We start from the raw sequence: 18,044 nt of genomic DNA on the forward strand, positions 1-18,044 counted from the left end.
AATCCTGAGGGAGTTTAATTTCACAAAAGGCCCCAGTAAGGAAAGCCATGCTGGAGAACTGGAGGCTGTGAAATGAGACATTAAAATGGAGGCCGGGATGAGGGAGATAATAACAGACGATGTGGAAGTGTCAGTGTTGGACTGTCATGAGTGTTAGAGTCCAACAGGTCTAATTAAAACCGCCAGCTTTCGGTGCTCCTGCTCCTTCCAGAGGCAGCTAGTGAGAGAAACACTATTATTTCAGCGGTCACTAAAAAGCAAATTATAATCACAGACAAACACAAACTCTCAGGGCCAGTAAACACTGATTACAGGAAGTAAATGGAGAGAAAAGACAATGTGACAAGTGAAAATATCAAAAGGAAGAACGAGGAAGGAATGGGGGGTTGGAGACAGAAACATTGTAGAATTATGGGTCTTATCAGTGAGAGTTTGAGGATGGTTCATTCTGGCTGACTATTGGGTTTCATGGGTAGCTCAAGATCTGGTCTACTGAAGGTCATTAGAAACTTACATTGGATATGGTCATTGCCTGGCAAATGTGTGTCATGAATGTGACTGGCTAATTTTCAGTCCAAGCCTGGATGTCGCCCAGTTCTTATTGAATGTTGACAGGGACTGCTTCAATGCCTGAGGAGTCATAAACAGTGCAATTATGACTAACATCCCATCTTTGGACCTTAGGTGGTGAGAAAGTCATTGATGTTGTGGTTCTGTTCGCCGAGCTGGAAGTTTTTGTTGCAAACGTTTCGTCCCCTGGCTAGGTGACATCATCAGTGCTTGGGAGCCTCCTGCGAAGCGCTTCTTTGATGTTTCCTCCGGTGTTTATAGTGGTCTGTCCCTGCCGCTTCCGGTTGTCAGTTTCAGCTGTCCGCTGTAGTGGTTGGTATATTGGGTCCAGGTCATTGTTTGTTGATGGAGTTTGTGGATGAATGCCATGCCTCTAGGAATTCTCTGGCTGTTCCTTAGTAGCTATCCTTAGTAGCCACACACGCAGACAACAAGCAACATGAATTCGACTGGGACAACACTACTATCATAGGGCAAGCCAGACAGAGAACAGCCAGGGAATTCCTAGTGGCATGGCATTCATCCACAAACTCCATCAACAAACACATCGACCTGGACCCAATATACCAACCACTACAGCGGACAGCTGAAACTGACAACCGGAAGCAGCAGGGACAGACCACTATAAACACCGGAGGAAACATCAAAGAAGCGCTTCGCAGGAGGCTCCCAAGCACTGATGATGTCGCCTAGCCAGGGGACAAAACGTTTGCAACAAAAACTTCCAGCTCGGCGAACAGAACCACAACAACGAGCACCCGAGCTACAAATCTTCGCACAAACTTTGAAAGTCATTGATATTGGCCGAGTCTAACATATTACCCTGAGGTACGCATATAGTGATAGTCTTGGACTGAGATGATCTGCTTTGAAAGATAAAGATAAAGATTACATTCCATTTTGATGCAACTGCTGCCTTTTTTGATATTTTCTGAAAACAGCGCAGGGTCTTCTGGCTACTCAGAGAGAGAGAGGGAAAGAGAAAAAAGATCCTCCTCAATCTTGACCTAAAAGAACAATACCTAGTTTTAAAACATTGCCCCATGTCTCTGGAATGACATCGTTTTGATGTCCCATTTCTCAAGACCATTCTGGATTTTATCTACTCCAACCAAGTCAGCCATCGCTTATGTAAACTCCAGCAGAAACTAACTTGGCATGTCCAGCATATCCTCATTAGGTAATCTACTCATTCCAGGTACCAACCAAGTAAATGCCCTCTGAACCATCTCCAATACTTTTGCATCATTCCTTAAATATGGACTCCAAACTATCATGTTGTAACCAAATATTGTCTCACAAATGCCTTTTACACCTGAACCGCACTTTTATTTTCATGTTCAAGCTCTCTCACAAGAAAGGAGAGGATCCCATTGGTCTTCTCGATTAGGTGCTATAAATGTGTACGAATTAATTGTGGCCCAAAGCCACGTACATCCTTCTGCAACTCCGAATTATGCAGTGAGTCTCCATTTCAATTCTGGCCTGTCTCTCAATCTTCCTGTCAGAATGAGCTACTTCACTTTTTCCCATGTGATTCATCCACCTGCCAGAATTTCGCCCAGTGACTCAACCTATTTATATCTATCTGCAACCTCCTTCTATCTGCTTCACAACATGCTTTCCTGCCTGGGTGCCATCGACAAAGTTAGCTTTCATACCTTCACTCCACTTGTTGATGTCTTGATGTAATATATTAAAAAGTTGAAGCTCCAGCACAGAGCCCTGTGGGACTGTACTCACCACGTTCCTACCAATCAGACAAAGACCCATTTCTGCACACTCTCTGTTAGCTGCTCACTAGCCAGCCATCTACCCCGAAGCTATGAGTTTATATTTTTCTCAATAACCTTTAATGTCCCAAAATCCAGATGTCAAGTTTTTGCTGCTCAAATTACTTTCTGCACCAGTGATATGAATGCCATATAAAGTATTCACCACTCCCCACAATACAAAGGATGAGTGTTCTGTATAGCTGAGCTGACCTACGTGTCTTAAGTTTACTTTTCGAGTATTTAAACTGAAGTTAGGAAAGGAGGAATGAAAACTACTCACCCTTCAATGCCTTTGACTGCCTGTTTCTTTGTCCTTTCCTCCAGATACCACTGAGTGCCTGTCTAGGAATCTTCCTCTCAATGTCTTTTGTGCAGTTTTGGTCTCTAATTTCAGAAAGAGTGTAGGTGCATTCTGATGTTTAGTGGATGGTTACTAGATTGTTATCTGGAATGAGTGTGTTGACTTCCAAGGATACCTTCGACAGACTTGGCTTGTTTTCTCTGGGGTTTGGGTGAGTGAGGAATGATTTGATGGAGCTTTCAAATATCCTCAATGAGTTTGAAAATTTGGATGTGGAAATGATGTATCTTCTTGTGGGACAGTCCAGAACAAAGGAGTGCTGTCTTAAAATTAGGAATCCCCTTTTAGGATGGAGATGAGAATGTTTTTCTCTGAGCTTTGTGTTTCTGGAATTTTCTGCCCCAGTAGGGTGTTGAGGCAGGGTCATTAAATATTATTAAGTTAGAAGTAGTTAAATTCTTATTAGACTAGGGACTCAAAGTTTATTGAGGGTAGATTGGAATACGGAATTTAAAACACTGTTGATACTATGGTGCAGCATTTATATCCCATCCCTAGTTGCCCTTGAGAAGATGGCGGTGAGCAGCCTTCTTGAACTGTAACACTTCTTATGCTGTAAGTAGACCCAGAATGCACTTAGGGATAGAATTCTAGAATTTTGGACCAGCGTCAGTGAAGGGAACAGTGACATATTTCAAAATCAGGATAGTGAGTGGCTTAGAGGGGAGCTTGCAGGTGATGGTGTTCCAATGTATCTGCTGTCCTTGTCCTTCTAAATAAAAGGCCATAGTTTAGAAAATGCTGTATCAGGACCTGGAAGAGTCTTGAGGACAGGAAATGCTGGAAAGAGAGAGATTGTTAGCAAAGGCTCTGTGTTTCATAGAATTCTCCCAGAGGTATTGACTGAGCTTTATGTGCAATGGCTGCATCTGCACAGGAGTTGTGATTGAGCCAAATCTGTATGGAAGCCTCCTTACAGGAACTGAAGAAGGTCCATACTGGTAGTAACTGTGCTGAGAATGAAACAACCTTTAAAAATGTAGTCAGGAGAGGTGAAGTAGGAAACGGGCTGTAAACTTTGATTGGCAGTCAGACGGATATATCGCTAATGGCCAAAATATAATGATGAAAATGCAGAGGGAATGGGAGGAGCCCACAGGGCACAGCAGAGGAAAGAGATTGGGAGATTGGTGAGAAGGAAGATGAAGAAGAGAAGGAAAATGATCATCACCACTTTGTATTTTTATAGTTGTGTCGATGACTTAGTGCTAGTATAAGAAGAAACCATGAGTCAGTCACCGCAGATCCCATACATGGATGTAATTTTCAAGACCCAATATACAAACATTTCCCATACTTACAAAGAATTGTTAATGTTGATCTTCATTCTGCTCAGAGTTGTGTACAAATTGATTTGTAAATTAACTCAGGAATGGAACGTATTCACAACCCAGGAACTGTCTGTTGTTAAAGAGGCCTCATTGAAAGTTCGGGTCTTTGTAAACTGGTTGGAGAAACAATTTCAATTACTGGAAAGAATTTGAACTTACTTGTAGATTTTAAATGGACCAAATTTTTCATGTTGTTCAAGCTCAAATTGTCAAAATGATAGATGAACTATCACAAAACAAAACCAGAAATTGCTGGAAAAGCTCAGCAGGTCTGGCAGCATCTGTGGAGAGAAATCTGAGTTAACGTCCTGGGTCCAGTGATTCTTCTTCAGACCTGCAGAAATATAGATGACCTGTAGTTTGACAAATATCCAACTGAACTCAGCTTTTGATAAAATGTTAATGAGAAAATATGGCAAACATAAAGGTATAGGTTTTATGCTCTTTTTGTGAAGGTGAACTTGAAAATGCTAAAACTGTTTTGAGACAATTGAAAATAAATTGTCAAATTAAAGAAAAGGCTATCAAATTGTACAGGTCATTTTGAAATGATCAGAAGCTTTTGGCAGTTTTCTGAACAAAATGAAATTACAATGTACATCACAGGGTGACTTGGGGGCCCTGTTCCTTCCCTGACCAGCAGAAATTTCACTTTTCCAGCTGACAGCTTTCTTTTGATTTCACCATTCACCTTCCATATCGAGTCATAGAGTCATACAGCATGGAAACAGACCCTTTGGTCCAACCCATCCACACTGATCAAGTAACTATTTGCCTGTGTTTGGATCAAATCTCGCTAAATCCTTCCTTTCCATGTACTTGTCCAAATTTCTTTTAAATGTTGTAATTGTGTCCACCTAAACTACTTCCTCTGGCAGCTCTGTGTGAAAATATTATCCCTCAGATCCCTTGCAAATCTTTTCTCTGTCACCTTAAAGCTATGACTTCTTGTATCGAACTCCCTACCCTGGGAAAAGGACCTTGGCTATTCACCTCCATCTATGTCCCTCAAGATTTTACAAAACTCTATAACGTCACTCTCAGCCTCCAATGCTCCGGAAAAATTTTCCCATCTATCCAGCCTATTCAAATCCTCCTGTCTCAGTAACAACCTTGTAAACTTTATTCTGCACCCTTTCTGGTTTAACAACATCCTTCCCATAGCAGGGAGACCCAAACTGTATGTAGTATTCTAAGAGTGGCCTCACCACTTCTTGAACAGCTGCAACATGACGTCCCAACTCCTGTACTCAATGCTCTGACCAATGAACGCAAAACGTTTCGACACACTGTCTACCTGTGACACCAATTTCAAAGAACTATGAACGTGCACCCATAGGTCCCTCTGTTCAACAACTCTACTGTGCCCTATCATTAACTGGGTAAACCCTGCCCTGGTTTGCCTTACCAAAATGCAACATCTCGCATTTAAAAAAATTAGACCCCATCTGCCATTTTTCGGTCCATTGACTTACCTGATCAAGATCTCTTTGTTAAATAACCTCTGCACTGTCCATAATTCAACCAATTTGGTATCATCATAAAATTACAAACCCTACTTCCTATATTCTCATCCAATCATTTATATAAATGGCAAACAACGGTGGATCCCTGTGGCATATCACTGGTCACAGGCACCCAGTCAAAATAACAACCCTCTACCACCACCTTCTGTCTTCTACCATCAAGCCAATTTTATATCAAATTGACTATCTCTCCATGGTTCCCATATGATCTCACCTTACTAACCAGTCTACCATATGGTACCTTGTCAAATGCCTTACTAAATTGAATATAGACAATGTCTGCCACTCTGTCTTCATCTATCTGAGAGTCATAGATTCATACAGCATGGAAACAGACTTTCGGTCTAACTCTTCCATGCTGACCACATTTCTTGAACCAAGCTAGTCCCATTTGCTTGCATTTGGCCCATATCCCTCTAAACTTTTTCTATTCATGTACCTGTCCAAATGTCTTTTAAATATAGGTTGTGTAGACAATAAGGTTCAATATATTTGGATGGAAATTAGAAATCCTAAGAAGAAAAAGTCACTGATAGGTGTAATCTATAGGTCACCAAATAATAATGTCATATTGGGGCATGCAATATGCAAAGAAATAACTAATGCCTGTAAAAATGGTACAGCAATTATCATGGGGGATTTTAATCTACATGTTGATTGGTCGAACCAGGTCAGTCAGGGTAGCCCTGAGGAGGAGTTCATTGAATGTATCCATAAGGGTTTTCTTGAACAGTATGTAACGGAACCGACGAGGGACAAAGCTATCTTAGATCTGGTCCTGTGTAATGAGACAGGAACAATTAATGACCACATAGTCAGGGATCATCTTGGAAGGAGCGATCACATTATGGTTGAATTTAGAATACAAATGGAGAGTGTGAAGATAAAATCCAATACCAGGGTCCTGTGCTTAAACAAGGGAGACTACATTGGGTGAGGGAGACATTGACTAAAGTAGACTGGAAGCGAAGACTTTATGGTGGGACCTTATGATGTACAGTGGAGGACTTCCAAAGCAATATTTCAAAATTCTCAACAAAAGAATACATCAGCAAAAAGAAAGGACTGTATGAAAAGGGGTAATCTGCCATGGAGATTGACGGAAATAAGGAGGCTATCATATTGAAAGAGAAGGCATACAAAGTGGCAAAGGCCAGCAGGAAACTAAAAGATGGGGAAAGCTTTAAATGTCAACAGAAAACCATCAGAAAAGCTATAAAGGGGGGGGATCCAAGATGGCGGCAAGTCTGAGTCTATAGTGCTCCTCCCAAGACTTGGGAAAAGTGGGTCACCCACCCCCACCACACTCACCAAATCATTTATAATAGCTGTTTAATTTAATTAGTTGTTTAATATTAAATTTAAACAATCTAATATTTAGTAAAAATGACCAAAGGGAAGGGAGCCCACAGCTCTCAGCAAGCAGGAACCCCTCCCCCACCCTCTCCAGCTGCAGCTGAGGCGTCCACAGCCGCCCCGGGGGACATACCTACAGTAACAAGCCTTGTGGAGATGATCTCCAAACTGGATGCGAAGATCGACGCTTTTATTGAAGAATCCCGAAATTGATGGGGCTCACTCTCTGCAGAAGCACGACCGAGACATCCAGGAAATCGAGCGCCGAGTCGGAGGGGCGGAGCTAAAGGCCGCGACCTCCGAAACTACAGCGCAATCGGCCGTGGATCAGGTCCGGACTCTCGAACAGCGAGTCCGGACCTTAGAGAATTACATTGACCTCGATAATCGAGGTCGTCGAAAAAATATTCTTTTGCAGGGCCTTCCCGAACGGGAAGAGGAAGGCCAGCTTACAGTATTCCTCGAGCAGTGGCTGCCACAGCTTTTAAATCAGGCCAGGTAAGAGTGGAATGGGCCTACCGGGTCGCAATACGCGGGCCTGGTTCAAACCAGCGCCCCCGCCCGGTCCTGTTCCGGCTGCAGAGCTATAGGGAGAGGCAGATACTCCTAGAAGCCTCTAGAAATCTTGGAAAAGACCCCCAAGCTATGATCTATAAAGGATCCAAGATCATGTTATTCCAGGACTTTTCCCCAGTTCTGGTCCGAAAGAGGAAGGCATTCGACGAGACGAAGAAGCGTTTAAGGGACTTAAATATTCAATACTCCTTACGCTACCCAGCGACGCTAAGCTTTAACCATGAAGGATCCGTGTATAACTTCGGATCACCAGAAAAGGCTAAGGAATTCTTGGACTCTCTTAGATAAACTATAAGAGATAATGGATGTTGGTTTGCCTTTCGCCCCACTTTGGTTTATATCCCCCCCTTTTTTTTCTTTTTCTTACCTTACTGTTTAATATTATCATGGGGGGTGGGGAGAGGGATTTGATTTTCTCCCCCCCCTTGGGGTTGTTTTTTTTTATTATTTTATGTATATATGTGGGTATGTATGTATATGTGTGTGTATATATATATATGTATGTGTATATATATATATATATATATATAAGCTGGGGGGTTTGGTTAATGTTGATGGGAGGAGGTGGTTACCTTATTCTATTTTACCTCTGTCTTTAGGAGCGGGGTTGTTCCTCCCTTGTTATTTTGTATTATTATATTTAATTATTATTTGTTGAGGTTGTAATTTTATAGTTATATGTTTATATATGGTATTAATATTACCAAATATATCCAGGTGTTGGTATGGGTGGGGGTAGGGTGCTCACTGTTAACTCTAGCTTTGTATTGAGGAGCGCCTGGGTCAAGGATGGGGCATTGGTTGGGAGAGGATATGATGGACTTTTGGAGAGGAAGTGATACCCCCTGGGAACAAGGGGGAAAATCTCCACTTAGATACGTTTTATATTTTTTTATTTAGAAATAGTTTTTTATTGTATTGTTGTGAGTGTATTAGAGAGGCTTTATTTTTGTAAATTTTATATGCTCTATGCTCGGGATGTTCTGGATAGGGTTTTCCCTCCCGAGGGGTCTCAGATTTGCCCAGATGATTATGGTTGATCAGTCGGTTAAGTGGTGCACCTGGAACGTCAAGGGGAGTAATTCACCAGTCAAAAGGAAGAAAATATTATCAAACTTAAGAAAGAAAGAGTTGATATAGCTCTCCTACAGGAGACACACCTGTCGGATAAAGAACACTTGAAATTACGCAGGGTGGATTTGATCAGGCCTTTTTTTCTTCTTTTAGCTCAAAAAGCAGGGGAGTTGTTACTCTTGTTCAGAAAAATCTCCCTTTCAAAATCCTAAATCAGATAAAAGACGAATCTGGATGATATATCTTGATTAAAGCCCTTATAAATGGAGAGGAATATGGGATTTTAAATTTGTACTGCCCTCCGGCACACCCTTTAAATTTATAACGGAAGCCTTTTCAAAACTGATGGCTTTTGGTGCCCGTCATACAATTATAGGGGGAGACTTTAATTGTATTATGGTTCCGGAAATAGATAGGATTCCCAAGAGTACTGCAGGAGTATCTCCCAGATCTCGACAATTGGTGGATCTGAACAAAGAATTATGATTAGTAGATGTATGGAGATGTCTTCATCCACAGGGCAGAGATTTTTCTTTCTACTCCAATCCACATAAATGTCATACCAGAATTGATATGTTTTTTGCCCCCTCGATTTTTTTAAATTCCGTATCATCCTGTAAAATAGGTAGTATAGCAATTTCCAACCACGCTGCTGTAAATATGGAAATCAAGGCAAGGAACAACGGGACATCCCCTCGGCATTGGCGTATGGACCCCTTCCTAATGAAAGATAGTAAATTTGTAAAGTACTTCTCTCAAGAATTTAAAACATTTTTAGAAATTAATTCCGGGTCGGCTAGCAACCCATCAATGATGTGGGAGACCATCAAAGCTTACACGCAAGGTTTGATCATCTCCTACTCAGCGATCCAGAAAAAATTGAAGGGAGAACAACAGCGTCTGCTTGAAGCTCACTTAAAAGCAGCTGAAACAGCATACACTGATAGACTTTCTATTATTAAATTGCAAAGGATTACGGCTCTTAGGGCAGCTCTGAACACTATGTTTACTCAAACGGCTAAGATGGAAATATTATTTGCAAAACAAAGGTTATATGAATATGGCGACAAACCGGGTAGATACTTAGCATTTCTTGCAAAGCAAAAAAAGGCCCCTCAGACTATTACGTCTATCAAGGAAAGTACGGGTATTTTGACTCATGATCATAAAAAGATTAATGCGATCTTTAGAGAATTTTATTCTGAGTTATATAAATCGCAGGATTGTGAAGATAGGACTAGGAGGATGCAGTCATTTTTAAAAAATTTTACCTTTCCGGGCCTAACTCCGGAACAGGTATCGGTCCTAAATGCTCCTCTAACAGTCCAAGAAATATTGATGCAATTAGGCAACTTCAGAGCGGCAAGGCACCGGGCCCAGATGGTTTTCAAGCTGAATTCTATAAAGAATTTACAGAAATATTGGCTGGTCTCCTGCTGCTCAGCCAGTCCTTTATCCATCTAACTAGTACACCGTGGACCCCATGCGACTTCACCTTCTCCATTAGCCTACCATGGGGAACCTTATCAAAGGCCTTACTAAAGTCCATGTATATGACATCTATAGCCCTTCCCTCATCAATTGTGGTCTGTCAACTATGCCTTAGGTTCTAGAAATGGACCTGGAAATTCTGGAATCATATCCTGGGTCACTATTTTGAAAAGTCTGTAGAGTCTCTGACTCCATGTAAACCCAGCCCAGTGTTTCCGTGGAGATTTTGTTTCATGTACAATGCTGTCATTCAGTTTCACAGAGATACTGAAAGATGTACATTGAGTTTACTTTTATTGGAAACATTCAGCACTTACAGCCTTTTCCCATTTGATAATAAGCATCTATTAGGTCATCTGGAATAAAATCACTTTATACAAATATTGGAATGCAAGCTGTTGTTGTGTTAGTTGCTTCAGTATTTTGAGGTAGACAAGTGGAATGTGCTTTTCTAGTTGCTGAGTTTTTTAAAATGAGTTTAATTATTAGCCTTTGCACCAAATTACTGCTTTCATGCTACACCGAGAGATTGATGAACCTGATTTGAGTACTACATAATATGATGTAGTAGTTTCATTAGACACGGAAAAGGCATTCGATAGGGTTGAATGGTCATATTTGTTTTACACATTGGAAAGGTTTGGCGTTGGACAGGTGTTTACCAAATGGGTCTCAACATTGTATAGTGATCCCAAAGCAGTTGTGGTTACCAATGGATTAGGTTCGGATAGCTTCAGTGTGGGTAGGGGCTGCCATCAGGGATGTCCTCTCTCGCCATTGTTATTTATGCTAATAATTGAACCACTAGCAGAAGCTATATGAGCTGATCCTAATATAACCGCCCCGAGGATTGGTACAGGTAAACATAAAATTACCCTTTATGCAGATGATGTTCTTCTATTCCTCAGTAATCCTCTGATGTCCATACCTCGCCTAATCCAAGTTATTAATACATCTAGCGCATTCTCAGGCTATAAAATTAATTTTTCAAAATCGGAGGCTATGCCAATGGGTGGCCTTGCTATGACACCCCACTTAGTGGATGGATCCCTTTTTCCCTTTCACTGGTCCCTGGAGGGCTTCTTATATTTAGGCATTTTTATTACTCCAGTATTTGGTCAGTTGTATAAGGCTAATTTTGTGCATTTACTGGAAAGGATAAGCCAGGACCTCCAGCAATAGGGAGACCTTCCAATTTCCTGGTTGGGTAGAATAGCACTAATTAAAATGGATGTCCTGCCCTGTCTCCTATATCCTATGAGAATGCTTCCGGTGATGCTGCCGAGGATGGCTCTACGTAAATTATATGGCTGGCTGGGTTCCTTTATCTGGAATCATAGACGGCCCCTCATTAAGCTGAAGAAGCTACAGCCTCCACAGACAAGGGGAGGATTGGACTTCCCAGATTTTAGGAAATATCAGTTAAGTTCCCTATTAAGTTACATAGCTAATTGGGTCTTGTCTGATCCACAATCAATCTGGTTGGACATCGAGGCCTCTCAAGTAAAATACCCACTTATTAACCTTTTATTTTCAGACAAGAGGAAAATCATTACAGATCACTGTAAAAATCCTATAATACTAAACACAATTTAGGCTTGGAATATAATGCAGCAAAATGAGGGTAATTCACATAAAACGTCCCCCTATGCGCCGATAGTGGGAGCATGGGGATTCCAAACGGGGTTTACAGATGCCACTTTTAACCTCTGGAGATCCAGGGGTATCTCATGTCTAGGGGACCTATTTAAAGATGGGGTCCTGATGTCTTTTGAACAGCTGCGTCAGAAATTCAGATTACCTAATGGAGACCTCTTTCGATACTTCCAAATTCGAGACTATATACAGAAGAAGACTATGTTATTAGATAGTCTTTATAAATCAGATAGAGAATGTATTTTGGTGAACTGAGTGGCTGAGGGCCCCCCTGGACTTTCAAATTGGCACAGATTAATTATGGAATGTATTCCCCTTGACTTCCTTACAAATGGTGCACCGAAAGACCAAATTATTTTATAAAATATGGCAGCCCTTCTTGAATTACATAAATACAGATATTTCAGCTATCCTAACAAGGGCTTTTATTTAATTGAGATTACAAACCTGGCTGGTCCGGGGCCCCTTGGGAGAGGAATCCCACATGAATACGGGTTTTATTACATTTGATGTTAACACATTCCGAGCATGTAAGAGACTTAAATATACACTCTGGTTAGTTGTAGGTTAGATTAGTAGACAGTTGAGTTTTGTTTATTTTTTCTTTTTCGGTATTTTTTTCTTTTGTTAAATTTTGGCTATTGTATATTTGATTTAATTGTATATCAATGTTTGTATTTGAGAGTTTTGTTTATTTTTGTAAACTTTGTAAAAATGTTAAATTTCTAATAAAAATATCTATCTAAAAAAAAAGCTATAAAGGAAAGTAAGATAGATTATGAGAGTTAATTAGATGAGAATATAAGGGCAGGTAGCAGAAGTTTCTATAAATATATAAAACGAGTGGCTAAGGTAAACATTTGTCCTTTACAGGAGAGGGAGGGGGATTTAGTAATGGGATATGAGGAAATGGCCGAGGCATTGAATAGGTATTTTGTGTCGGTCTTCACAATGGAGAACCTGAATAACATGCCAGTACTTGACAAAGAAACGAAGGTAGGTGATGACCTGGAGACGATCGTGATCAGGACTCACATAGTCAGTAATGGACTGTTACAGTTCCCTGTTGTTGGGAGAGATGTCAGAGAGAAGAGTTGAGTTCCATATTTAGCAGGAGAATTTATTCAGAGCTCTTTACATTGTAAATGGAACAGTGCCCACATAACAGTGCCCAGTCAAGCGCAGCATTTCAATACGTTTTGCATTACAATAATTATATGCAACATTGATGTACAAAGAACAAAGACAATTTACAGCCCAGGAACAGGCCCTTCGGCCCTTCAAGCCTGAGCCGATCCAAATGTACTGTATAAACCTGTCGCCCAATTCCTAAGCATTTGTATCCCTCTGTTCCCCATCTACTCATGCATCTGTCCAGACACATCTTAAATGAATCTACCGTGCCTGCCTTTACTACCTCTGCTGACAACGTGTTCAAGACACCTACCACCGTCTGTGTAAAGTACTTGCCTCGTGTATCCCCCTTAAACCTTTCACATCTCACCATGAAAGCATGACCTCTCTCTATTGAATCCTTCATCCTGGGAAAAAGCTTGTCTCTATCCACCCTGTCTATACCCTTCATGATTTTGTAAACCTCAATCAGGTGCCTCCTCAATCTCCTTTTTTCTAGTAAAAATAAACCTAACCTACTCAACATCTCTTCATAACTAGCACCTTCCATACCAGGCAACATCCTCGTCAATCTTCTCTGCACCCTCTCCAAAGCGTCCACATCCTTTTGGTAATGTGGTGACCAGAACTGTACACAGTATTCTAAATGTAGCTGAACCAACATCGTGTACAATGTTAACATGTCCTGCCAGCTCTTAAACTCAATACCCCGTCTGATGAAGGCAAGCATACCATATGCCTTCTTGACCACTCTATCCACCTGTGTAGCAACCTTCAGGGTACAATGGACCTGCACTCCCAGATCTCTCTGCCCATCAACTTTTCCCAAGGCTCTTCCAGTCATTGTAAAATTCGCTCTAGAATTAGACTTGCCTAAATGCATCACTTCACATTTGTCTGGATTGAAAGCCATCTGCCACTTTTCCGCCCAACTCTCCAGTCTATCTATATCCTCCTGTATTCTATGACAGTCCGTTATGCTTTCTGCTACTCCACCAATCTTTGTGTCATCTGCAAACTTGCTAATCATACCAACAGTACCCTCTTCTAGATCATTTATATATATTACAAACAACAGTGGCCCCAATACTAACCCCTGTGGAACACCACGGGTCATCTTTATCCAGTTCGAGAAACTCCCTTCAACTACTACTCTCTGTCTCCTATTGCACAAACAGTTCTTTATACACCTAGCTAGAACACCCTGCACACCATGTGACTTCACTTTCTCCATTAGTCTACAATGGGGGACCTTATTAAATGCCTTACTAAAGTCCACGTATATGACATCAACAGCCCTTCCTTCATCTAACAACTTGGTCACTTTCTTGAAGAACTCTACTAAGTTGGTAAGGCATAATCTCCCCCGCACAATACCATGTTGCCTATTGCAGATAAGGTCATTCTTTTCTAAATATAAATAGATCATATCTCTCAGTACCCTCTCCAGCAACTTCCCACCAGCGACATCAGGCTCACTGGTCTGTAGTTACCCGGAATATCCCTAGTACCCTTCTTGTAAAGCGGGACAACATGAGCAACCTTCCAGTCATCCGGCACCTCACCTGTGTTTAAGGATGCCGCAAAGATATCTGTCAGGGCCCCAGCTATTTCCTCTCTCACCTCCCTCAGCAACCTGGGATAGATCCCATCCGGTCCTGGGGATTTGTCCACCTTAATAACCTCTAGCATATGCAACACATCTTCCCTACTTATGCCAACATGATCCAGACTAATCAAACTTCTATCTCTAAGCTCAAGATCCATCATGTTCCTCCCCTCAGTGAACACTGATGCAAAGTAATCAATCAGAATCTCGCCCATTCTCTCACATTCAGCACACAGCCTTCCTTCATTATCTTTTAGTGGACCTATCCTTTCTCTAGCTACCCGCTTGCTTCTTATATAAGAATACAATGCTTTGGGATTCTCCTTAAGTCTGCTCGGTAAAGCTATTTCATGACCCCTTTTAGCCCACTTGATTCCTTGTTTAAAACTTGTCCTTCTCTTCGATATTCCTTCACGGCCCATTCTGTTCTTAGCTGCCCAGACCATATGTTTGCGTCCCTTTTCCTCTTGGCTAGTCGTACAATTTCTCCTGTCATCCACAGTTCACGAATCTTGCCCTTCCTATCCTATTCAACGGGACATGCCTATCCTGCGCTATCTTTAATCTACCTTTGAAAGTCTCCCACATCTCAATGTAGACTTCCCTTCAAATAGCTGTGTCCAATCCACATTTCCCAGCTCCAGCCTAATTTTGATATAATTGGCCTTGGCCCAGTTTAGTACTCTTCCGTTAGGACCACTCTCTTCTTTATCTATGAGTATTCTAAAACTTACAGAATTGTGGTCGTTGTTCCCAAAGAAATCCCCCACCGCAACTTCTACCACTTGTCCTGGCTCATTCCCCAATATCAGATCCAATATGGCCCCTTCCCACGTCGGACTATTGACATACTGCTCTAGAAAACTCTCCTGGACACTTCGTACAAATTCTACTCCATCCAGACCTCTGACGCTAAGTGTATCCCAGTCAATGTTGGGAAAATTGAAATCTCCCATCTCCACTACCCCATTGCCTCTACATCAATTCATAATCTGTTTACCTATTTGTTCTTCTACCTCATGCTCACTGTTGGGAGGTCTGTAATACAGCCCCAACAATGTAACTGCACCCTTCTTATTTCTCAGCTCCACCCATAATGCCTCACTACCCAAGACCGCCATAGTGTCCTCCTTTAGCACAGCAGTGATATCGTCCCTGACCAGCAATGTAACTCCACCCCCTCTTTTACTTCCCTCCCTGTCCTGTCTGAAGCGTCTATATCCTGGAACATTTAGTTGCCAATCATCATGTCCTTCCTTCAACCAAGTCTCTGTGACGGCAATAACATCATATTCCCAGGCACCAATCAAATCCCTAAGTTCGTCTGCCTTACACACTATACTCCTTGCACTAAAGTACATGCATTTCAGGCCACCAGTACTTTTGCGCTCACCTGCTCTCTGCCTATTCTTTCTTTTATTAATGTTATCTTCATAATTCTTAAAGTCTCCAGTCTCCACCTCGCTGCCTACTTGTTTCCTCTTCTGGTTCCCAGCCCCCTCCCACATTCATTTAAAAACTCCCCAACAGCAGTAGCAAAAACTCCCCCAAGGACATTGGTTCCGGTCTGGTTCAGAATTAGACCGTCCCTTTTGTAATGGTCCCACCTTCCCCAAAACCGGTCCCAATGTCCAACAAATCTCAAATAGACAAAGACTTTTCCCTGGGGTCAGGGAGTCCAGAACTAGAGGGCATAGGTTTAGGGTGAGAGGGGAAAGATATAAAAGAGACCTAAGGGGCAACTTTTTCACGCAGTAGGTGGTATGTGTATGGAATGAGCTGCCAGAGGATGTGGTGGAGGCTGGTACAATTGCAACATTTAAGAAGCATTTGGATGGGGAAATGAATAGGAAGGGTTTGGAGGGATATGGGCCGGGCGCTGGCAGGTGGGAGTAGATTGGGTTGGGATATCTGGTCGGTATGGACGAGTTGGACCGAAGGGTCTGTTTCCATGCTGTACATCTCTATGTCTCTATGACCCTAAATCTGAACCCCTCCCTCCTACACCACCTCTCAAGCCACGTGTTTATCCTGCCTATTTTTTCGTTTCTACGCTGGTTATCACGTGGCATTGGTAGTAATCCCGAGATCACTACTTTTGAGGTCCTCCTTTTTAACTTCTCTCCAAGCTCCCTGAATTCTTCCTTCAGGACCTCATCTCGCTTTCTACTTATATCGTTGGTGCCTATATGCACCAAGACAACTGACTGTTCACCCTCCCCTTTTAGAATGCTCTGCAGCCGATCGGTGACATCCCTGACCCGAGCACCTGGGAGGCAACAGACCATCTGGGAGTTCCGTTTTCATCCACAGAACCGCCTATCTACTCCCCTCACAATAGAATCCCCTGTGACTATGGTCCTATGAGTCTTTTTCCCGCCTTTCTGAATAGCAGGGCCTGCCACAGTGCCATGTCTTGACAACTGCTGTCCTCCCCTGCTGAGCCTTCTCCCCCAACAGTATCCAGAACGGTATACCTGTTTTGGAGGGAGATGACCGCAGGGGACACCTGCACTGCCTTCCGACTCTTTTTCTGTCTTTTGATCACCCATTCACTGACTCCCTCAGCAATCCTAACGTGCGGTGTGACCAGTTCACTAAATGTGCTATCCACGACCTCCTCAGCATCGCAGATGCTCCACAGTGAGTTCACCCGCAGCTCCAGAGCCGTCATGTGATCAAACAAGAGCTGCAGCTGGACACACCTCTTGCAAGTGCAAGAGTCAGGAACGTCAGACATGTTCCTAAGCTCCCACATCAAGCAAAAGGCACATGCCATGGGTCTGAGGTCCTCTGCCATTGTAAGCTTAGCTTTATATGAACTAATTGAAACCAAACAATGCACTTAACTATATGAAGAAGAAAGATAAGAAATAAAAGCATTACCTTACAGGATCTTTTTCTTCTGGTTAGAGGAGAGGGACGGGAGGGAGATACTACACGTGTAGGAAAACTTTGGCTTCCCGAGAGCTCTCGCTTCACTCCTCTTTCTCTCCTCGCCACTCTGGCAAAATGGAGGCCCAACTCCCGAGGTAAGTCCCTTTTTATGCAGGAAAACGTAACCTTCCCAACAGCCCTCGCTTCACTCCTCCTTCTCTCCTTGCTGCTCTGGCAAAATGGAGGCCTGACTCCTGAGGTAAGTCCCTTTTTATGCGGGAAAACTTACCCTTCCTGGCAACCCTCGCTTCACTCCTCCTTCTCTCCTCGCCACTCTGGCAAAATATAATTGTAAGTTATATCCCCACAATCTATACGTCCAATCCTGTGAACACATGATGAATGATGGGTATCTCTTTTTCCCATGATGTCATGGTGTTTACCAGTGTTCTCAAGTTTCTCCTTAAAAACTTTGGATAACTCAGACCAGCACGTTATAAACTATTTGCCAACTATAATAGCAAAGCCGTCAAATCAATACGAGCACAATCCAGTAGCAATTTAAAACAGTCCCAACTTTATTAGGGACAAAGTTACAATAGCCTTTAATAATAAACAATATATTTTTTATCCTATTTGGCCCCTTAAACTTACAATCTTTCCCCAGTATCTTGCATTCATTCACCCTCTCTCTGTCTGTCTGTGGGA

At 42.2% G+C, this 18,044-nt stretch overlaps 1 protein-coding gene across 6 annotated transcripts in view; it reads right to left on the reverse strand.

Moving 5' to 3' along the window:
• LOC122555270 (NXPE family member 3-like) overlaps positions 1-17,478 on the reverse strand; it is a 75,384-nt gene extending 57,906 nt beyond the window's left edge. For 2 of the 6 annotated variants that reach the window (XM_087992697.1, XM_087992693.1), the window contains exons 1-2: positions 17,346-17,456; positions 4,197-4,318 (exon numbers count right to left, since the gene is read on the reverse strand). The gene's annotated coding sequence lies outside the window, so the exon portion shown is untranslated. Of the gene's footprint in view, positions 1-514; positions 723-4,007; positions 4,151-4,196; positions 4,319-17,345 lie in introns of those variants that run through there. The other 4 variants (XM_087992692.1, XM_087992696.1, XM_087992694.1 and 1 more) reach the window with 4 other exon arrangements.
• Between the last annotated feature and the right edge of the window lie 566 nt (positions 17,479-18,044).

This window comes from Chiloscyllium plagiosum, unplaced genomic scaffold (assembly GCF_037043375.1).
Source record: "Chiloscyllium plagiosum isolate Xiang-an unplaced genomic scaffold, Cpla_swu_hap1 HiC_scaffold_12, whole genome shotgun sequence".
In the NCBI taxonomy this organism is placed as follows: domain Eukaryota; kingdom Metazoa; phylum Chordata; class Chondrichthyes; order Orectolobiformes; family Hemiscylliidae; genus Chiloscyllium; species Chiloscyllium plagiosum.